The 7,712-nt window shown below is 45.0% G+C and overlaps 1 protein-coding gene across 1 annotated transcript in view; it reads right to left on the bottom strand.

The window, feature by feature from the left end:
- Positions 1-5,445, bottom strand: part of TMEM200A (transmembrane protein 200A) — a 66,463-nt gene extending 61,018 nt beyond the window's left edge. The window contains exon 1 of the mRNA XM_015421258.1: positions 5,088-5,445. The gene's annotated coding sequence lies outside the window, so the exon portion shown is untranslated. The remainder of the gene's footprint in view (positions 1-5,087) is intronic.
- Positions 5,446-7,712: the final 2,267 nt, after the last annotated feature.

The following is a 7,712-nucleotide window of genomic DNA, read 5'->3' as shown; positions in this document are numbered from 1 at the left end:
CAACCCAGTGTGCCACAGGAATGAAAAAGCGAACCTCTATTATACGATTATAAGAAAATGAATTGAAATAAAATAGCTAATAATATAATGCCCCTGTATGGTGCAGCCTTGTTTGGAATACTGTGTGCAGTTCTGGTTACCGTATCTCAAAAATGAAACCACAGAACTGGAAGAAATATAGAAGAGGACTCCGAGCACCTTTCCTATGAGGAAAGACTGAAGAGTTTGAGACTCTTCTGTTTAGAAAAGAGATGACTGAGGCTGCGGTCACACACACTACATAATCCACTTTCAGTGCACTTTCCAACTGGATTTTACTGTGTGAACTGGCAAAATCTAGTTGGAAAGTGCACTGAAAGCAGATTGAAAGTGAATTATTTAATTTGTGTGACTACAACCTAAGGGGGGGGGACATGACAGAGATTTGTAAAATTATGTATGAGATACAGTGGAAATAATTTTTTTCTCCCTCTCCCGAAACATTAGAACTGGTAGATGCAGGACAGACAAAAGGAAATACTTCTTTTCACAGTGAGTTATTAAAATGTGGAATTTATTGGCAGAGGATGTAATGATGGCCACAGGTATAGACAGCATTAAAAGGGTATTAGACATATTCATGGAGGATAAGTCTATGTTTGGCTACTAGCCATGGTGACTAATGGGAACCTCTACATTCAGATTGTAAACCTCTGAATACCAGTGCCAAGAGGCACCATTAGGGGAAGGATTGGCCTCTAAAACTTTAAAGAGGCGTCTCCTCAGAGAAAGTACAGAGGTATGACATTAAACACTTCAACCCAGATAATATATATTGGTCAAACACAATTTCCCCCAGCATTTTATTATCTTCCCTTTTAGACTGACAAGGTCACAGCAAGTTATAATTTTGACCTCTGTCTGAACAAATGTTCATCATGAAATGTAAAAGTCTCTGGACAGTCTTTTTCCTTTTAGAGTTTAAAAAAACAGCTGTATTTATGCAGCTTGTATAAAGATAAAGGAGGTGTGCAAGGCCATCCTCTTTTAAAGGGCTTGCTGAGGCTGCTACTTGTATTTGATGCACTGAGATTCTGAATGAAATGAATTTATTGTTAGCTATTGTGTTAATCTGATGTTGATTATTCTGTTTCTGTTACATCAGCATTTTGTTAGCAACCTTGACTCTCTATAGAGAAAGGCAGAGTATATGAATAAATAAATAAAAAGAAACTTCTTTCCCTTGATAACTAGATCTGAAAGATTCCTTTTTGATTATGCCATATTTCAAGTCCATACAGAAAGGCCACACAGAGAGGAAATCTTGGCTGTCGTTCCACAACTGAGGGCACTCTCAATCTCTGTTAGGCTTGTGCTGTGAATTAAGTTTAGAACACAGGAAACCTTTCAAACCATGATATTGTGCCAACACTATAAGCTTTATGAACATATGAAGGTGACTTACTATAAATACAATCTACTCTGACTGGGTCTTAAGCAGGGTCTCCAGGGTCTTAAGCAGAGAGGTATCTTTCCCGGCATTTTCTGCCTAAAACTCTTCTATCCAGAGCTGCCAGAAATTGAAAGTGACACCATAAATATAGCCCGACCATAGCTGCTCCTCAGTCATAACATAGCACCGCGCCAACACTGGTGGTGGTGGAAAGTGCCATCAAGTCACAGCTGATTTATGGCAACCCCATAGGGTTTTCAAGGCAAGAGCCATTCAGAGGTGGTTTGCCACTGCCTGCCTTTGCATCATGACCCTGGTATTCCATGGGCGTCTCCCATCCAAGTACAAACCAGGGCCGACCCTGCTTAGCTTCCGAGATCTGATGAGATCAGGCGAGGTTAGGGCTTGCAATGTTACAGGGATGTTACTCAGGAATTATTATACCAATACATGTGGCTTAAGATCATGAAACCAGCCCTATGAAAGCAATCATCAGTCTTGATTCGGGATTCTCTTCCCCTTACGATCCCCCTCTGCCTTCCTTTCTTCACAGGCTGGACACAAGTGATCATGTGTTCTTATTTTACGCTAGTTTGGAGATGATGAGATGTTTGGCTTCTACATACTGTAAGAAATCTTCAGACTTCCACGTCATGGTCAGGGTTGAAGTGAACACTTATACATTTCCCTAGTCCACCAGTTATAAATCTTTTCATTCAAAAGTCAATACTTTTAAATAAACCAGTTGAGAGAAATTCTGAAATGGTTACCCAAAGTTCTAGCATGGAACTACTCTAGACAGATACTTGTAGAGTCATGCCATATGAAGAATGCTTTGACACAATTTTCTTCAAGCTACACAGGAAATGCAGTGATTCCTTAACTATCCTATCCCTGGCAGTAGAAAAGAGCAAGAGTCCAGTAGTGCCTTAAAGACTAACAAAATACGTGGCAGGGTATGAGCTTTTGTGAGTCACTGATCACTTCCTATTCCTGTTGGTCAAAGTGAGGTGATACAGTCCGAACGAGGGATGCACTGCACAGTTCCCTGTATGTCTCCTCCCAAGTTCTACTGCCCTTACTAACTCACACAGTCAGTAGTAATGGCAGTAGCCTGTTGGATGCAGTTATAGTTTACCTTTATACAGGTTCCTACACTGACCACGTGTGCCAAGAGTATTGGGAGAGAATGTATAATGATGTACCTATACAGCAGAAGTTTGGCATTTTGCCACACAAAAACCACTGTTTCATATATTCTGATCTCCACGTCAGAAAAAGACAATGGCTACATTGCAAAAAGGTGTCTTAAGAAAGATGCATTTTTCTTCATTTGCCTTTGATAGATGTCATAAGCATCAAGGATTCTTCTTCATGCATTGACATGTATCCTAGCATGAGACACCATTGACACATTACAAGGCACAAACTTTTTCCAACAGAGATTCACATCCACATCAGAAAAGGTAGCACACATCAGGAGCCCTTGATGAAGACCTAGGCTTTATGCCATTTCTTTCCTCCATTAACAACAATGAGGGCCGTTGGACTTGACAGAGAGGGAGGGGAAAGAGGGGGGGGGAGAGAGAAGCAAGTGAATTTGAGTTGCAGTGAGACAATCCATAAGTGGCACCTCCTATGTCAAATGCCATCCTAGGTAGAGTTACACCCTTCTAAGTCCACTGTGGTCCATGGTGTAACCCTGCCTATGACAGGGACGGGTGTCTATGGGAAAAAGAGATGGCTGTCACAGAGGAACTGCTATTGTGAACAGGTGTACCTATTAGTGCACAGAGGTGTTCTCAGGACTGGTAGCTGCATTCTCTTTCCAGATTCCCCCCTTAAGTCCGAAGTCTACATACAGGGATACAAAGAGTCCTCACTTGGTCAGACTTTCCACAAATAAAGGGAAGAGGGAGTTTGTGTCAGTATCCCTTTTCCCATGTTTCATCTGAATCATACTGATGCCAACAAAGGCGCAACAAGTGAAATATGTTTCTATGCCAACACAATCTAAATTACATACGATTCCTTCTCCAAATTACTATATATCTGCACTTGAGCTTTTTTCCCACATGAACACAGCTTTCTGCTCAGGACAAAAGACTAATTGTTACTCATGTACTAAATTACTCAAATTGCCTCTTAATTACCCTCTAACAAGTATTTTGCTGGAAAAGAAATGTTACTGGCAGCCTGGTGTGGATGTTAAAATGTTCCAGTTTAGAAACAAGATACAGCTCTATTGCCAAAGCATTCAACTACTCAGACTTCTACTTAATATGAATATAGATTTTCTCTTTTTAGACTAGACTTTTTAAAAGTACAGAGTGCTTTATATACACCATATCAGACCACATTCCATTACTGAAATAACTACTTCACTTTTTAAAAAGAGTTTTATTGAGCAAGACAGCTCCAGCTTTCAACACCGTGGTTACAACTCTGCACAGGTAGGTTGTGTTCCATCAACAGTGAAATCAAGGAGATACAAGTAAAATGCCCTTTCCACTATTGTAGTTGGTTGTGGGGTTCCAATTAAAAATGGGACTGTACAAGACAACGCTGATGAATTTCCATGTAGACAGTATTTACCATTTGGAATTTCATGTTTTGTTTCACTGTCCGTTCTTGTTTGGGATTTCACTTTGCAGAGTGTAGTTTATCTAGATCCTAAATAAATACAGATTGATAATTCTTCTACAGTGACCTACGAGTAAACCATGTATGTCAGCAAATTAAGTATTTAGGATTGCCAGGTTAGACTAGAGTTAGAAGAGTGTAACTCTGTCTAGGACTGCACTGTTAGCCTGTTCCTGGGAGAGTCTCTTTCTCACTTCTACAGAGCAGCATATGAATTGAGTTCTTTGTAAAGTGAACAAGGTACTGGAAATTGTAACTACTCAGCATTTAATCTTTGTTAACAGGTCATCTGAGTATGGCACTTTTCTCGCAACCATCTGTTTTTTAATTACAATCCTAACATGATTGAGGGCCAGAGAGATGGCCGTTGCTCATCATTTCTATCATGGGAATGAGAAGTACACTCCCCCTGCTTTGATAGTTTCCATCTGTCCCTCTCATCCAAGCAAACAATCAGCAAACACACTGCTTTTTTTTGTGAAGGAAGGCATAAAACCTCATTTAAAAAAAAATGAAGCTCCTTTTAAAATAGACAGGAAGTGCCCATGTGAGAACACCAGCATTCCCCCCCCCTTCCATTTCTTGAGGCTAGTCGTGAATTGTTGCTAAAGAATTTCAGAATTCTCTGAGCCAAACAAAAGAGGGTGTAGCAGCTGCAAAGAGACAGGCGGACTCTTAACATGCTGACTGGCCCTATTTAGAAGGCAACAGTGCCCTATTTTAGGAACCCATTTTTTCACTTTCCCCTTCCCCATTGAAGCCTATTACACTGACTTTCTCTTTTCTCTGACACCTGTCAATGGGACTATACATAAGATACAAGAGAAGGGTGAGGAAGAACAAAGACTTGTATCCACCATCCACATGAAATTCTGAGATCATGGCAAATTTTCTTAGCTCATCTCCCTGTTGAAGGGATCGTACGTTTCCCTAAGAAACGGATCATAAAGGAATATATGGGAAAGGATGACAATCGGGGAGGCTGTGCTTATCTCCCACCGGTTTGGGTTACCTGTAGCAAGCGTGCGATGTCTCACGATCCCTTTTGTGTTCTCAGAAGACTGGTCCGCGTCTCGGGCTGCTTCACGGCAGAGAAAGAGGCTCAATGTGAGCCAGATCGACAACGCATCTCTTCATCCTTTCCCCTCCTCATTCTCAGAGGGTCTCAGGCAGAAAGCCATAAAGGGGGCACCAGTGTGGGGCCCGAAGGAGAAAGACACATGCACCGACCTAGAGAGAAATTGAGAGTGAGAGACCAGACCAGAACAGAAGGCGGCAGGAGAAGAGGGCATTTATTGCTGGCTTTAGCAAAAGTCTTGCGGTGCACAGGCAAACGCCGCTGCTTTAACCTCCAGCCAGATGTTGCAGCCCCCAGCTCCTCCGAGGGGAAAGCGTCCGTGCCATTGGTGGGAGAATCTTCGTGGAGGGGCGGGGCCAGCGGGCACCTCCTCGGCTGCTGCGAATGGGAGGCGTCTGTCAAGAGGCGGGGCAGAAAGGGGAGCGGGGTGGGGCCAACAAGCCCGAAAAAGTTTTCAACGCCTCACTGATGCGGCAGCGCGGTGGCTTCGCCTGCCTCGCTCCTTCTCCTCCCTTGCGCTCTAGAAAGACACCTCTGTGGTGCTGAGCCCGGTCGAAAGCCAGTTTGCAGAGAGGGTACCACCGGGGGAAAGGCGGCGCTAATCAACCCGCGCGCCTGTCTCTCGTGCCTTGCCGGAAAGCGCAAGGAGCTCAAGCGGCATTTCCCCGCTGCCTTCTACCAGCTCTCCGGACTGTCCGTCACCTGCCAACAAACCGGCCGAGGGCAACATTTGAAACTCAGAAACAAGATTCCCCCCCTCCCCCCCCAAATATCTGGAGCATCTTAACGGACACGTGCGTACCACGCCCCACCAAGAGACGCAACCTAGACGGAGTGGGCGGTGGCAGTAAAAATGTTTTCCGCGCTCTGAACGAAGAGCCTTCTCTTGCGCCGCGTTAATGAACCCGGAGTAACTATGCCGGAAAGCGCAAGGAGCTCAAGCGGCATTTCTCCGCTGCACAGTCCTGCCTTCTACCAACTCTCCGGACTGTCCGTCCAACAAACCCGAGGGCAACATTTCTCTCCGGACTGTCCGTGCCAACAAACCCGAGGGCAACCTAAACTTAAACTGGGCTCACACCCACTAAATCCTCCACTTTCGATCCAGTTTCCAACTGGATTTTGCCACTTCGCACAACAGTAATATCCAGTTTGAAAGTGGATTATTTAGTGGGCGTGACCGCAGTTTTACATCGAGGGAGGGGGAAGAGAACCCCTTGGGAGATCAGACACTCCTGTACCGTTCTGTGATCCGCCTGGCCAAGAAAGGACTAACAAATTCGGAGTTCTTCTTTTGGCCGACACGAGTTCCAAATCGATGTGCTGTGAACTAAAGCAGGAGCGGCAGGACCCCAAGCGCCAGAGGGCGGAGGACGAAGGAAACTCTGGCTCATCGGTTCCCTCTCAGAGAAGAGCACGTCCCACAAGCACCAGGACCAGCTCCTCCCGCTAACGGGCGGGAGAAGCCAAAGCTGGATTCCCCCTCCCCGAAAAGAATGCAGGCTGTATTTTTCCAGGGACAAAAGCCTGAGCCATTGTGTTTTCCCGGGGTTCATTCGGGGCTTCGCCTCTTTTGCTCTCCTCTGCCTCCCTTTCGTCGCGTCACTCCTTGCAATGAGAAACTGGCTTGTAAACGCCCCCCTCACGTCTTCATGCTGCTTTCCGGACAGCTGGCCGAGCGTTGGAGAGAAGAGATGGGTAAAATGGGAGGAGTTTCCAGAAGGCGGAGAGAAAATGGGGTGGGATGTGAGAAGCGGGAAGACGGCGAGCCACAGCGTATGTAGCTAGGTTCACTTCTAGCAGTGTGTTATGTCGTTGTTGTTCAGTCGCACAGTGAGTCTGACTCTTCACGACCCCATGGACCAGCTCCCGCCAGGCCCTCCTGTCTTCCGTCGTCCTCTGAAGTTGACTCACTTTCATGTTCAGTTGCATCGATGACACTGTCTAACCATCTCATCCTTTGCCGTCTCGGTCTTCTTGACCTTCAATCTTTCCCAGCATCAGGGTCTTCTCCAGTGAGTGCTCCCTTCTCATTTGGTGGCCAAAGTATTTGAGCTTCAGTTTCATTATCTGGCCTTCCAGGGAACAGTCAGGGTTGATTTCTTTTAGGATTGGCTGATTATGTCGTAGATACCTTCAATGGCTGCCAAGATTTCTCCCCTGGGAGAGGTTAGGACGCCTGTGAAGTGTATCCTCCCTACCACAAAACATGTCCCAGGGAGAATGAGATAGGGTGTAATTTCAGCCTTGGGACTTGTTTTCAGTGCCAAGGCTCAGCTCTAGCATATGTCCAAGTAAGAATAAAACAGAAGAGTGTCTCTAAGGATGTGCAGAATACATTCTGTTCTTCCATTTCTCGGTGTCAGTGTCCCTCTTCAAACATGTAAAAAGTTAGCAACCCTGCTGGGGGTGGTAGGGATGTGTCTGTTCTCCGTCTCCAAGGAACAGATTTTTGTGTAGGGGGTGGAGGTGAGGATGGTTGGCACTGTAGCCAGGAAATTAATTTTTCCAGAATGAAAAACAGTCCTCTTTCATGACTCTTTTCCCCCAAATTCTTAT

The sequence above is a fragment of the Gekko japonicus genome, unplaced genomic scaffold, assembly GCF_001447785.1.
Source record: "Gekko japonicus isolate JY-2015 unplaced genomic scaffold, Gekko_japonicus_V1.1 scaffold407, whole genome shotgun sequence".
In the NCBI taxonomy this organism is placed as follows: Eukaryota; Metazoa; Chordata; class Lepidosauria; order Squamata; family Gekkonidae; genus Gekko; species Gekko japonicus.
This window is presented reverse-complemented; position numbering and strand designations above follow the sequence as displayed.